A 15,510-nucleotide genomic window follows, 5' to 3' on the forward strand; every position below is an offset into this window, starting at 1 on the left:
AATAACTGAATGCGTTGTTGAGTTCCGATAGAAGATAGAGGAAAACCAGCTATGGCAAAATCTTAACATGGCATATCTGAGCGTAAAAGGAATCTACAGCTTGTTCAGCAATGATTACACGCCAAGAGAATCAGCTTACTCCTGACATCGCGTCATGCTACGGAGAATATAACGTGTTCCTTAGATATACCGTAATTCTTGAGTAACGTTCAACCTGCCACAAATAGCTTCTATACCTACGTATTAGCTGTTTCCCAATTTTGCGTTTACAAAACGATCGCTCACAAAACAGTCGCTCATCGAAGTATGTTCGCGAAGTATGTTAGGGAACATTTTTTGTTATCAGGTCATTATCGCGTGCTATACGCAAGTTTTCGAAATTTTGTCATCGGCGAAAATTTAGACGCGATCGTCGTTATCGCAATGGTAAGATTTGGAATCAACACGAAAATGTATATGGAAGTTGCAAAACATGTTTACTGCGAAAATATACGCTTCGAGCAAAATTAATACACAGCATGAATAGTGGGCTTAAACGTACAATTACAGCTAAAAATAGTCTCTCTAAATAAGCACGTTATCGCATATTATTGCCATTATATGGATTTTTTGAATTGAACTATATTTAACATGAACCAAAAGTCTCCTGTTTGTTCATGGACTTTGATCATCATAAAACTCTGTAGCGCTTGAGCTTTCAGAAAATATACATTTTTGTATATTGTGTTATTGCTACTGTGTGTTTCAATCTTTTAATTTGATCATATTTAACGCGAAATAAAGAACTTTTATATTAACTCACATAAGTAAATCATAATAAAATTTCATAGCGTCTGAGCTTTCCAAAAATGTATGCTGTTATACCATGTTGCATGTTATCATACATTATTGCTACTATGTATTTGAATCTCTTGGTTAAACCATATTTAGCATTAAATATAGATCTTCTACTTGCTCACATACGTAAGCATAATAAAATTCCATGAGATTCGAACGTTTGAAAAAATGTATGCTATCATACCGTGTTGCATGTTATCATATATTATTGCTACTATGTGTTTGAATTTCTTAGTTAAACCATATTTAGCATTAAATGTAGATCTTCTACTTGCTCACATACGTAAGCATAATAAAATTCCATGAGATTCGAACGTTTGAAAAAATGCATGCTATCATACCGTGTTGCATGTTATCATATATCACTGGTATCGTGTCTGAATGTTTTAGCCGAGACATATTTAACGCGAAAGAAAAATCTTCCATCTACCCACGCAAATGTAGATCACAATGAAATTCCATAGCATTTGAAAATTTATTATTATTTTTAATAATAAAATTTATTATTAATACCTACACGTATAAGACTAATCTTTATTCGCGAGATTTTATTCTACGATATTGTGTATCTCCCCGTTGATTTCATAAGAGAACCAGATGATAGTAATCGATACCTTTTTTTTTTTTGTCAGATTTCTTTTTTTCTTCAATGATATATTGAGAGAAGATATTTCTCTTGTCTGGAAGATGTCTCTTTCCACGCAGTGAAATTTAATTCGTCGATCTCGAAGCTGAATCAAGGTTCACTAGGTCGTGCACCGTTTTAAGATACAGCGGCTGTAATTCTTCGTGTTTTTTTCGTGTCGCTGCAATAAAGCGAGAAACGCTCGGATTTCCATGGATGCGATGCACCCGAGCTACTGAACCGTGGTAAATCCGGTTGGCGCATTTGGAATGTCCAATGGAAACACGGAATACGGTGGAAAAATTACTTTCGGTTCGAAGCACGCTCCTTAGGAAAATCTTTCCACGGAAAATGGCGACTGTAATCTACCTGACCACCCGATTCTCCGGTTATTTTCCTGTATTCTCTTCCTGTCGATATTTTACGATTTCATCGGTATTTCCGATTTCCTGCAAACTTGGATATATCGAATGGCGTTATTTGAATAAGCAAAACGCCAGAAAAAGGTATCGCGAACTATTATAAGTACTTTTGATTCTATTTTAAAACTACCTAAACCTAACCTCAACCTAGTACAAAGTATCATATTTCGCCATTTTTATTTCGCCACTCGTCCGCCAGAGGCGAAACCTAATCCTAATCCGAACAGCGTGTAAAATTCTTTAAACGTTGTTCGTCGTATGCCTCGTAATCTTTTTTTGTTGTCACTCTATCGATACAGGTTAATTTAAATTGCTCTTCTAACTGTTTACTTCTGTCGCTTAATTTGCTTAATTTGCACTTAATTTTTTATTTGTAGAAAATAAAAATATATAATTATACAGTTTGTTTTAGGTTAGTTTTAGTTTCGATATGGCGTTAAGAGTACGTAGAATTGTTTGCGACGCTCCACTTTTTAAACGATATTTTATCTTTTTAGATAACTATTTCCGATATATTCCAAGTTTAAAGAAAAAACCAGAGTGAAATTGTAAAATATTGTCCACGTTCTTCTTTTACAGAAATTTTAGACTTTAATAGATTCTATTCCTGTTTTATAGATCTTATTTTATAGATTTTTACGTAAATACCTTGTGTAAATATATATAAATAAATTTCAGCCGCTGTTTAGTGTCACTTGACTGACGCGAGTAAAAACGATCGTGTAATAATACGTGTTAGGCTATGTGCGTAACAGCGACAATTTGTTGTGCTCGCTTCTATCAATCAAAAGTTCAATTTATTCTTGTTCTAACAAGAAAACTGTCGTCGTGCAGCCGCGTCGTCAAACACGCGCACGTTCGTATAAAGTAATACGAGCAAACGCCATTTTCGTAAGCTACAAATTGTCGCCGGTGTGCACGAAGCCTTATTGTCGACTTTAGTCCACGCTCGTACGCAAGAGATTAACGCTAGAACTACCACACAAAGGAATAATATAATGAATTTTATTTTTTTTTTTTTGTTATTTATTCAAAATTAAAACAATTTTGTATCGTGGCTACTTATTCCAATACCAGTCAAAATAACTGGTCCTTATCAAAGCGTAAAAGGTTTAGCGAACTCGAATTAATCAGTTTCCTCGTTTTGTGTAACTTTCCACACGTTTTTAGAATTTTTACCGCCTATCGTTCGATACGATGGTGTCGATTATCAGGAAAATTCTAGATCGATTACGATGCTGACACTAGAACTACCACGCCAGTCGAAACGACTGGTTTTACAACTTTTTATAAACGTGCCAACTCTCGTTCAGGGATCATATTCCCAGATCAGTTAATAATACCAAAAATATTCACTACGTGACATGAAATTCCTTTTGTAAGAAAGCTACGATGAAAAAAATATTACGTATTTTTTATAGATGAATAATTTTGGCTGATTTTATACCGGTCGATAGTTCTAGCGTTAAAATGCGCTTCATTTGAAATATCCTTTGGCTTAGACATCTTTACAATCTTGGTGTCTTTCAACGTGACTATCCATTTTTCAGCTTTATCTCGCTTTTCAGAGCATTTAACAAGGAAAGGGTTCTTAAACGCCAGATTTCCTCATGTGCTTCTATTGTTCTCGTTTCAGAGAAGTGGCGTTGCGTGAATTAGCAAGAAGGGGGTGCAAGGTTGAGCGGCGGTACTCGACTCGAATATTCTTGTAGTGGCTCATCGATTGCGTTTCCCTGGATTTTCTGACGGTGAGTCCTCCAGCGATTTTTTTCCACCCACTTGTCCCACCCCAAAATTAGCAACGTGTATTCCACTCTTGCTCTGTCGTATACAAACATAATCTTTGCATAAGATCTTGACTAAATATGAAATATTAGTATATTATATTGTACATATACAGTGTGGTGAATAATTTTATAATTATTCAACCCTGTTTTTAGATCTTTCACGATACTAAAGTAAATGTTGAGAAAATCGTTTCGTATAATTTTATATTATAATCTATAAAAAGAAGGAAACCGAAGATACGATAGACACAAATTTCTTTCTCTCAAAGTCTGGACAAAATTAAATTATTTTTTAAATTATGCACCTCGTTGTTTGTGAAAAACTATAAATCCAGTGTTAATATCGTTACGTCTTTATCCAATATTCAGTGAAATTTGTCTCCATTTCTAATTACCTCTATCAATCTGTTGGCCACGCTATCCACTGAACTTGTTTAAAGTTTCGTTTCGAATATCCGCTCACGTGGATTTTATTCTTTCTCCAAGTTCGACGATATGTTTTACAGGTGGCCTGATCGTAAACTTTCCTTGTTAGAATTCACCCACAGTTCGGCATCCGATACCGGCCACGGTAATAATTCTATTCCGAAATCTTTACTGTGGCAGTTGTCTCGTTGAAGAATCGTCCCTTCACCTCAATTCCAGTTATTAAACGTAATATCTCCTAATGTTCTATAGCATTTGCAAAAAGAAAAAAAGAAAAAAAGGTTTCGCTTAGAACATCCAGGCATGATCAATGGTACGTTGGAAATATCGAGGAAATAACGCGGAAAGTATGTTCGAAACTATAATTATTCGCAACGCTGTGTATCGTACAAATTTTTTGAACGAACATTAATTGGTTAGTTATTAGGAAACTCGTAATACAGTAGAACTTGGTTCATGTGAAACTGACGGGAGACAAGTTAGTTCGTATAATAGGAGTCCATCTATTTCTCCCTATGACCTATTTCCACCTGTGATTTTTTGCTGGGTTAATAGGAGTTCGTGTTCGTACGAGACATAAGAGGATTCCACGAAACATTTCCTCCCAAATAACGTTTAATAACATTGCAAACTTTTAGCAACTGCGAATTGTGTCATACGACGCGTGGTCAGCTTTTTGTGATAAACGTTCGTACGCATCTGCGACTGTTTTTACAGGGCGGATGTGGTAAAAAGTGTAAAAAAGTCGTGAAACGATTAGTTTGCAACAGAGTACGAAACTCGTGTTAAATCAAAGCAAACAATAAAAGAAGCAATTCAACCAGTTAGCTGTTTTTGACGAGTATACTCGTCAGTGTGATCGACGGACATACTCGTCAGTATGATCGACGGATATACTCGTCAGTATGATCGACGGATATACCCGTCAGTATGATCGACGGATATACCCGTCAGTATGATCGACGGACATACTCGTCAGTATGATCGACGGATATACTCGTCAGTATGATCGACGGATATACTCGTCAGTATGATCGACGGATATACTCGTCAGTATGATCGACGGATATACTCGTCAGTATGATCGACGAGTATACTCGTTATGAAGAAATGGCAACATTCTGCGTTACGACGAGTATACTCGTCGCGCTTAAAAAGTAATCGCAATTTGCCGTTTAAATTGCAATTTAGTAATGGCAGTAAATTGCAGTAATAAAATTGAAAAACAAAAGAGTCATTCGGTTACGACTTAATTCCATATTATAACAGTCACACATACTCTGCGTTTGACGAGTATACTCGTCGTCGCTTACTTTTTGCCACGCATCTTAGATACGCGCAACAACCAACTGGTTAAAACATAGAGGCGCGTTCGATGACGACGGAGAAGGAGAAGGTAACGCGTTAAGGGAAATGGGAAAAATACTTTTCCCAAAGATCAACATTTTGGTCATCGTCACTTTCCATATTATTATTATTGTACGAGCACGTATTACAAGCTTTCTGATTAGCGGCGAAGAGGTCACTTTCGTCGTTCGAAGTATCGTTTACGTCCGATCTGACCGGTTTGTATCAGTCGCGTAGACGTACGTTCTTTCCTTTGATAATTCTGCGTAACAAGCCATACGAGTTTCTAAATCCCTTTGAAATCGCGTTAAACGTTCGAGATTGGTATCGTTTACGGTGGAACGATGAAACGCGTGAAAAAAGAAAAACAAGCGGGACGTGTAAGAGTTAATAACATAATCAATAACATAAGAGTTAAAAAGAACGTGTAGAAGTGAATAAACCGTTTAAAATAAAAAAGCCGTGTTAAAGTGAATGGCGTAGAGGAAGAAAGGTGCCGTGTAAAAAGAGTCCCACAGGTGTACGTAATATGGTGGACTGACGCTGAGCGGCAGTTCAGGTGATAGAAGCTCGGCTAATGTTCGGGTAATCAGTCGCCGCTAAAATTTCGTTCGTGTAAACCGACTTCCATTATGTATTTTCGAACGTATCGAATGTTAGATAGGGTGAACGAATAATACGTCAAACGGGGTTCTAGATAGATGGAGCAGATAGATGTTCGGAATTAATGGGACGCTATCGTGTTTCTAGGAATAGATAATATTTGAAATTACATAGTTAGCACTTCGACGAATTCTGTACTTTGATATACCAGCCTTAAGATTTCGAATAATGTATTTATGTTTCGTACGATATATACATTGATCTCGGAAGACGATAGTAGCGAATATTAACCTAACCTAACCTTACCAGGCTTCGAACTTTCATTCGAAATTGTATTGTACGTTCGTTGTCGCTTCTTTCGCTCGTCCAACTTTACGTAAATAATTGAGAAACTGATTAATAGGGTAATAGAAGAATTTACGTAAAGTTAGACGAACGAAAGAAATAAGAACGAAGATACAATCTTAAATTAAATTTTAAAACCGGTCATTTGACCGGGTCTGGTAAGGTTAGTGTTAAATAAATGATTAACCGTACTTATATTACTAACTATAACTGTGTATAGCCAATAATTTGGTTAACTGTATTTATTAATTCAATTATACTATTAACTAAATATTACGATCATACCTTCGATATTATACATATTTCTTTGTATCATATTTCGAAGCATCAAACTTGTCACAAATGCAGAAAAATCCGCAGTCCACTGGTCGCCAAGTAAAGCCAACCCCGAGCCAACTAAATCACCCTCTTACTACTCACGCTTTACGATCCCATTTCGAGCAACCATAATCTGTCCATAAAATCCACTGTGCGTCAATATTTGCGAGGAGGCTGGCGGGTGGCCGGCACAATGAACTCGCTGTAAACCGTCGTTGGCCGGTATTTATGTTAATTAGAAGCGAGGTCGTCCTTAAAGCAGGGTGAAACACGAGCCTCGAGACGCTCGAAGATGCAATTGGTTGCACTGTAGCGCACTTCTCTGCAAAATAGAATTAATTCCAGTGTCTTTCTCTCTCTCTCTCGCTCATTCTACGATTCTCTTCAATCTAGCACGCGTGAAGTATTCTCGAAGCGCTAACGAAGCGGAATTAATGGCAGAACTATCGGTTTTCGCAACTTTCGCGTATCCTTTTACCTAGGGGCAGGAGCTAGTAAACCCTTGCAGCCAAGGTAGTAGCTACGAGTCGATGCCTCGTCCTTCTGATAAGATTAATCGAGTTGCGTCGGTTACACGAGTTTCCACCGCACTTTTTACGTGTTCTGGGGATGTTGCACGCGGTGGAGAATCGGCAGGGTGGATTTTTTGTCGATCGAAGACAGCGGAAGGAACGTGTATACGTCGTACGTCTAGTTAATTTTTGCCTGTTGGATATAAAAAGGAGATTGTTGCTTTACATAGATTTCTCATTCCTCTTCTCGTTCGATCTCGATGTACGCTAGAGGAGGAAGAAATATAGAGATATCCATTAAATGACAGATTGTAAATTATAAATTATTGTTCTTAAATAGGAAATTGTTTAGGTATCTTCGTCGTCCCATAAGTTCGTTCCGTCTCTGTAGCGCGCTACTTGCAGCAAAATTTGAAACGTATCTTGTTAAATGTTAAGGAGGTACGTAATCTCTCGTTCGCAACCTCTTGCCACCATTTTCCACAAAGACGTTACGCCGTCGCTGTGAAACTCGACACGTGAAAAACTATCAAGAACCCAGGCGTTTGCACGGCGTGAGTCGGTTTTTCTAGCGGACGTCGATCGCATCCAAAAGACCGGTGCAACGCCAGCGAACGTCGAAGCTGTTCCGGGAACTGACGGAGCACGGTAACAGTCGGCGAAATTTGCTCTAAACTCGATACGTTACTTCGTGGAAGTATGGCTTTTCCTCCGTGGGAGAGAGAGCCAGAGTTCCACAAAATCGCGACCATTTAAAGAGACGTTAGGAGGACGACGTTTCAACAGCGACGAACAAGTGGAACAACTCGCGTGCAATTAGCTTCCGACCTGACCTTCCGCTTTCACCGAAGCTGCGGCGTAAACATTGTGGCAACCCGATGGCGAGGCAACAACAACCGAATTCTACCTTTCTGAAACGTCTTATCGAAATACAAAGTTACGAACCAAAGAAGTTCTACGTCATTTGATCCTCGTACTACGTGTAACGCTACGTGTAATATACGTCTCCTTGTTGATACGGTAGAACCTCGTTTGTACAAAAAATTCAGACCCAACCTCACACATACGAACTCCTAAGCGAGCCTCTATTACCTAACACGAGGATCACCGATGTATCTTGTTCTTACGTATATATATATATATTGCATTTCACGAAGTCCTGCGTGTGGCTGAGGAGAAGCACCAACGAGCACACTCTGTGGCGTAAACAAAGCGTGAACCGCGAGTTTTTTTCTCACCTCATATCTGCAGCGTTTATATATTTGTATTCGCATATATATATATACACACACACACACAAATTTGTCGCACGACATATTGTTGAGTAAACCGATACGTGCCGTTTCCATAGTTACCATCACGAAACCAAAGATCGTGTAATCGTGAAAACGAATTAGACAAACTCGGTCATCCGAACGGCAGTCTCTCGTATCCGAACTTATAATATAACGGGTGGGGATAGCCGGCGAGCCTCTCTTATCCGAACTTTCGGATAAACGAGTTTCTACCTGTTGTAGTTGGCTGTTCTCGCGTCAGTCTCACAGTATTTCAGTCGAGTTTCTCTCTTTTCGTTCTGTTCTCTCTGGTCCTCGGAGCAAAATGCTGTGTCAATTTCGCGTTTGTCTTTGCAAAACTTGCCAATTGGCATTTTCTTCGTATCTTCGGTTTTTATCGTTATCAGTTTCGTCCATTCCATATTTCTCGATGTGGTCGACCTTATTAACGCGAATAACCGTAGCTCGGCGTTCTGGAAATGCGAAGAGCGAGCGGATAAGACGAACAGAATGGAATACGTGCGTTGTTTCTCTATACTTTTGTATGTAAGAAGGTTTTCATTTTCATGGCCTCTCTTTGCCTACCCGATGCGAACACGTGCACGCGTACGTCGGATGTATCGGAGGATTCTCGCGTTTCATAACGCGCTTTTCAATGCCGTGGAAATTCACCGAGCAAGACGAACGATAAACGAGAAATCGCTGCTCGAGAAAATCCTTCCTCGTACGGTACTTAGCCCGTGACCTTTTCTAAGATAAATCCGTTTCTGTATACGATTCTACTGTATATCGTCGTTTTATTCAAACTGCGTTCTTCGATATTCCCTATTCACAGATTCGAATAATTTCTTTCACAGTAATTTCCCTGTAAATGGTATTTGAACGAAAATTTTGTCCCACCAGAAGATTCTCTTATCACAACGTTATACGCTATCAACGTATCGTATCGATTAATTCAAAAAATTCATCTCCAATTCTGAGAAGGTTAAAAATTAAGATCTGTGTAATTTAAATATTCTTTTCTTCTTGAAATAATCTCCGAATAAATGAACTTCGTCCCATAGCGATATTTATTGTTGCTTTACAAAATTTCTCGGACATTCGTCGGAAATTTAGGGTACTCGAATCAATTTGTTCGTTTTCTTTTTACCATTCTCCATTCGTACGTGTCTCTGGATTTACTTATATAAATCTTATACTTTGGTCGATTTAAATCGATGTGTTTCGCGGCCATTCGGTCCATAGGTCAATCGTGCTCGTTCAATTTTACAAATATAAAAGTCGACGTGCTTGGAAATTTCGAAATAGAGAGAAAATGACTTTATGTATATGTATACACTATATTTGAAAATGGCTTGTAAAAGGAAATGTAAGAAATAATTCATCTCCGCAACTAATATGTTTTTGAATATGCAAATATTTCGCGATAAAATCGTTGGTAGAGGGACGATGAAAAATTGGCGTGGACAGGGCAGAGGAAAATCCGGCGAGATCACATAATTCTCGAAGTAATTTCTATTACGCGACGGAAATTGAATTACTATTCGCATTACAGGCGGTTCGACTTATTCGCTTAGCCCCGGCCACCTGACATTTTCTTCTTTCTCGCCTTCTTTTTCTTCTACTTTTTTATCCTCTCGTGTCGCGGAAATAAATTGCACTTACTAAGTGCTGCAGGAAGTAATTTTTCCGCTAATATATCGTACAGTTATCGTGATATATTCGCCAGATAAGTTACAACCGTGATAAGAGGAGGTTGAAAGGGGGCGAAAATGTGGAAACGAAATGTTCTTGATTCATAATGAATAAGGATAGGATGTCAGAAATCTCGAATGAAAAATGTTGACTTTATTATCGGGGAATTTTATAATTTGCTTAATGATCGGTTAAACGTAGATTAAGGCATTCTTGATTCACGACGAAGCGCCGGATATAATGGGAGAAATCTCGAATAAAAAATATTTATTCCACGATTGGGGAGTTTTACAATTTGTTTTAACGATGGGTCAAACTGATTAAGAGATTCTTAATTCATAGCAAATTGCGTACGTAAGATAAGAAGGTTATAATGTGGGAAATTTTGGGTAAAAAAACTCGCAGTCAATTATTTCTGATAGAATTGAAATGAGAATTTGATAATTTGCTCGACGATGAGTTACGACGTACGTAAGATAAGAAGACTATGAAATGGGAAATTTTGGGTAAAAAAACGCAGTCAATTATTTCTGATAGAATTGAAACGAGAATTTGATAATGTGCTCAACGATGAGTTACGACGTACGTAAGATAAGAAGACTATGGAATGGGAAATTTTGGGTAGTAAAACACGCAGTCAATTATTTCTGATAGAATTGAAACGAGATTTTGATAATTTGTTCGACGATGAGTTACGACGTACGTAAAATAAGAAGACTATGATGTGGGAAATTTTGGGTAAAAAACTCGCAGTCAATTATTTCTGATAGAATTGAAACGAGATTTTGATAATTTGCTCGACGATGAGTTACGACGTACGTAAAATAAGAAGCCTATGATGTGGGAAATTTTGGGTAAAAAACTCGCAGTCAATTATTTCTGATAGAATTGAAACGAGATTTTGATAATTTGCTCGACGATGAGTTACGACGTACGTAAAATAAGAAGACTATGGAATGGGAAATTTTAGGTAGTAAAACACGCAGTCAATTATTTCTGATAGAATTGAAACGAGATTTTGATAATTTGTTCGACGATGAGTTACGACGTACGTAAGATAAGAAGACTATGGAATGGGAAATTTTGTGTAGTAAAACACGCAGTCAATTATTTCTGATAGAATTGAAACGAGATTTTGATAATTTGCTCGACGATGAGTTACGACGTACGTAAGATAAGAAGGCTATGATGTGGGAAATTTTAGGTAAAAAACTCGCAGTCAATTATTTCTGATAGAATTGAAACGAGAATTTGATAATTTGTTCGACGATGAGTTACGACGTACGTAAGATAAGAAGACTATGGAATGGGAAATTTTGGGAAGTAAAACACGCAGTCAATTATTTCTGATAGAATTGAAACGAGATTTTGATAATTCGTTCGACGATGAGTTACAACGTACGTAAAATAAGAAGACTATAACGTGGGAAATTTTGGGTAAAAAACGTGCGAAATGTGCGTACGTGTAAGATATCTTGAAAGAGAAATCAGTCATTGCATAATTTCATAATTTGTTTAACGATTTATTAAACAGATCGAGGAATCATGTAGTTCTTGAAGATCTTCCAATTTATCAGTTTTTCTTCTTCTTAAAGTCGCAGACAGGAGGTATCGGAACTTTGGCAATTGAAACGTTGATTCAATTATCGAAGAGTTCGATAATTTGCTAATAGTCAATGAAACAAATTAAGAAGTTGCTCGATTTTTCTCCCGATTCTCGGACTTTGAAGTTTGTAAGTTTCTTCGTAAAGTACTTACGATCGTTTAGTACCTTTTTCTTCTTCTTTTCGAATTAGTATGAATTACTTAGTAGATTTCTTTAGTCTTCAGAAATCTGAAGAAATTACATAGTTGAACCTCCAGTTTCAAGAAACAATTCGATTTCTGTTTTCGTTCTCAGCTTTAAAGTTCTTGATAATCTTTCATTTGCTTGCTTTTCTTTTCTTTTTCCTTTTTTTTCTTACAAGATCATTATGCGTTTTTTTTTAACAAAAATTCATCGTAGAAAATCCGAACAGATCTTGCGACAAAAAATTTCTTTGTTTATAAACATAATATTATATAACATGCACGAATACTTTCTATCTACTTCTCAAAAACTCGTCAAAAATTAAAAAAACCCTCGTCCCTCGAGTTTCAAAAAAATCGTCAACTTTCCTCCTTTTTTCCGTGTATTTTACTAGGAAATTGTTTTATCGATTAATTGTTCGTCAACAGGCCTCGAATCCATGGTATTAATAAAAAAAAAAAGAAAAAAAGGAGAAGAATTAGATGATATCGATTTGACCCAGTGTAATCGGAGGTTTATATTAGAATAGGGGTTTGAGGTACCGTTCAAGGTCTCGTTTTCATGAAACTTTAGTGACACAGTTCGATGGTTCGGTGTGGTCTTTATGAGCTCTAATTTCGGATGCAGTGCGATTCGATGCCCATTGTGATTTTTCTCAGCCACTTTGGTAAGTTTATACGACCAAACTTTTTCCTTTCCTGTTAAAATCCAATGACGGAGAACTTTTGACTTAAAAGCAAGCGGAAAATTTAGCATATTATTAGAACGTTTGATTTTACGTACCTGAACGTACATTGATCTTGGATATTTAAATTTATCACATCGTAGAGACATACGAATCGTTCAAATCGAATCAACTATTCGCCACACTATAATATTTAATATCAATATTCTGGTCGGTTCAATTTTTTTTTTTTTTTCATTTTTTTCATATGCTTCTCATTCCGTAGAAACGCAGCTGTTTCAGTTAGTTTCTTGAATTTTCGACTTTGTACGCTTGATATACTTGTATACGTGTGTATGGTTGCGCGCGTGTGTAGGTATCGCATTCCTCCGTATGAATCGCGAGTGTTCGATCCTCGAAAGCTACAGTCAAAATATGCTTTCATCTCCGGTTTCCAATTCATCAGGTTAAAAAACCAAACATCACCGGGGGAAAAACACACGAGAGCGAAAGAGGACAAAATCAGGTTGACAAACCAATAACGAGTATCAGCAGGCCATATATAAAATGAAAAATATAGAGAAGCATTGAAAAAGAAAAAAAAAAAAATTTTTGCTATTTCTTATAGCAAAATATGTCGTGGCTTCTTTATTAAAATATAAATATAAAATATAAATTATACTTATAATAAGTATTAACTTATTATAAATAATCAGCCATGTCACTGCGCCACGCCAGAAAAATTACCGAAAATTCTCAACGCGAGGATTGATTGTAATTTTAATAAATAAATAAAAAAAGAATATATTACAAATAACAAATAACGGTTACCGTTAATGTAAAAATGCGGCGAACCATTGCGAATCCGCGAGACTCTGAGTTTTCACGAGGCCGCGCACATCTCTCCCCCTGGCCGCGCTTCCCCTCTCTCCCCCCTATCCAGAAGCAGAGTTTCGCGCACCAGCGATAACGCCGCAGAAATCATTTGTAGATGGAAAAATGGACGGCGAGAGGCGGCTCTTCACTTTGCGCACTTGCCTTACGGACGCCCGAGCCCAGTCCCTGTGACACAGTTTCGCACAATAGAGCAGTCCGCCGCTTTCACCCCCCGCGATCCACGCCCACCCTCTCGTTCTTTCTCGGCTTCTTAGAGGCCCACGCGGCCCCGGCGTTCATTTTTAATCGTCCTTGCCTCTGCAGCCTAGCGATTTTCGCCGATATTAAACATTGCCAGAGAGAAACAACGGGACAATGGAGGGGCAGCGGCAGGAATCGAGACGTCTAATTGGATAACGACGACGTCCCACAAAAGGGATGGATGGGGTAGGTAGGTGGGTGAGGATGACTTCGGGGTTGTTTCGAAGGCCGAGCTTCTCGTCCGTGGATCAGGGACGATGAGGAGGAGTTTTAAAGAGAAGTTTGGTCAACGGTGGATGAGACGGATACCGGCGATTTTTGAACAGTTTTATTACGGCAGCAAGTTTTCGAGGCAGTGAACAAAGAGTTTTTTTTTTTCTACTGTGGAAGGAGAAGTTGACGGTTTGTTTGGGTGTTCGGTTACGGTGGATGCCGTAGCCGTTTCGCTTCTGTGTACGTAGGAATACGAACGTACGAATTACGCGGATAGTTTTTTGTTGCCGAGTGTCGGTCATCTTTCTCGGAAACAGCGGAGTCGATTACATCGATAAACGAAGTGGCTGTTGGGGCGATTAAAGAAAGAACTTCTCCTCTTTCTTTTTTCTTCTTTTTTTTGTGTAAGAACGATTTTTCGGAGTATTTTGTCGTGCTGGATGATGTATAGCTGTTTCACGAAGTACCATGAATTACGGATGGATGGTTTTATTAGAGGGACGTTGTTCGATGTTTGTTTCTCAGGGAGAGGCGGAGTTGATGACATTAGTAAATCGAACTTACTGTCGTAGTAAGTTGTCGGGGTAGTCAAGAAGGAATTTCTCTCCTTTTACTTTCTTCTTTTCTTTTTTTTCTTTATGGAAAGAGGAGTTGGCAATTCCTTCGAGTATTTTATTCTAGTGGATGATTGTACTAGAGAGTATTGAGTTATAGATGTACGAAGATTTTGAGACAGTTTTAGTTTTATAATAAGGAGAGTAGCGGTGATTTTTAGCTAGTCATTCAAAGAATTCCTTTCTTCTTTTATGAAAAAAAATGTTGACGATTTCTCTAGGTATTTTATTATGGCGGATAGCATACTTGTTTCGATGGTACACGTGGTAAATTACGGTGGATAATTTTGCTACGAGATGCTGAGTTAGGTACAAAGATATGTCGAGATGCCTTTTATCACAGTACAGTGTTCTTTTGACGTAGCAAAGAAAATATCTTTTTCTCCTCGTGGAAATAGAAATTGACAACTCTGTTTCGACTACTCGCGAAGAGACGCGATCGCGAGGATGCACGCCAACGGGAGTCGTAAATTCCCGTCACGATTAGATAATCGACGCCACGAAATTATCGATCCCCTATTTCGATTAGGATAATAGAGGTGGTTAATTGAATATGACACTGATGTAACGAGTTGTAAATGACAGTTTATTCCAACAACTTTGCGAAGAACATAGTTACGCTGGTGCGTATGTATAAGATAAGTGAGTGACTGATCTTCGCATGTAAACCCGGTCGAAGGATGTTGAATGTTTGAAGGATGAAGGATCAGTGATGTTCGGTGACGATGCTGTAGCGGAGGAAAGCTAAGGATGGGTGTGTCTAGCGCACGGGACCATCGGATTTGTTGGTAACGATTTTGGCTAGGAGAGTGAGGGAAATAGGATTCGTTGTTAATTGGTTAAACGAAGGTTGGTGAACTAGGAAGGGTCTTAGCTGCCCTCGATAGAAAGTTGCTATTGGG

At 38.1% G+C, this 15,510-nt stretch overlaps 1 protein-coding gene and 1 long non-coding RNA gene across 7 annotated transcripts in view; one reads left to right on the top strand and one right to left on the bottom strand.

Moving 5' to 3' along the window:
- Rap1 (RAS oncogene family member Rap1) overlaps positions 1-15,510 on the top strand; it is a 70,081-nt gene that overhangs the window by 28,304 nt on the left and 26,267 nt on the right. For 4 of the 6 annotated variants that reach the window (XM_033343645.2, XM_033343639.2, XM_076623870.1 and 1 more), the window contains exon 2: positions 3,521-3,632. The exons of the other annotated variants lie outside the window; for them this stretch is intronic. The gene's annotated coding sequence lies outside the window, so the exon portion shown is untranslated. The remainder of the gene's footprint in view (positions 1-3,520; positions 3,633-15,510) is intronic. 6 annotated transcript variants of the gene reach the window in all.
- On the bottom strand, positions 6,464-9,384 carry LOC143303506 (uncharacterized). Its single transcript, XR_013059897.1, has 3 exons — positions 8,731-9,384; positions 7,189-7,415; positions 6,464-7,032 (listed from the first exon to the last, which is right to left on the bottom strand). It is a non-coding gene; the product is annotated as an uncharacterized LOC143303506 (long non-coding RNA).

This window comes from Bombus vancouverensis, chromosome 13 (genome assembly GCF_051014615.1).
Source record: "Bombus vancouverensis nearcticus chromosome 13, iyBomVanc1_principal, whole genome shotgun sequence".
In the NCBI taxonomy this organism is placed as follows: domain Eukaryota; kingdom Metazoa; phylum Arthropoda; class Insecta; order Hymenoptera; family Apidae; genus Bombus; species Bombus vancouverensis.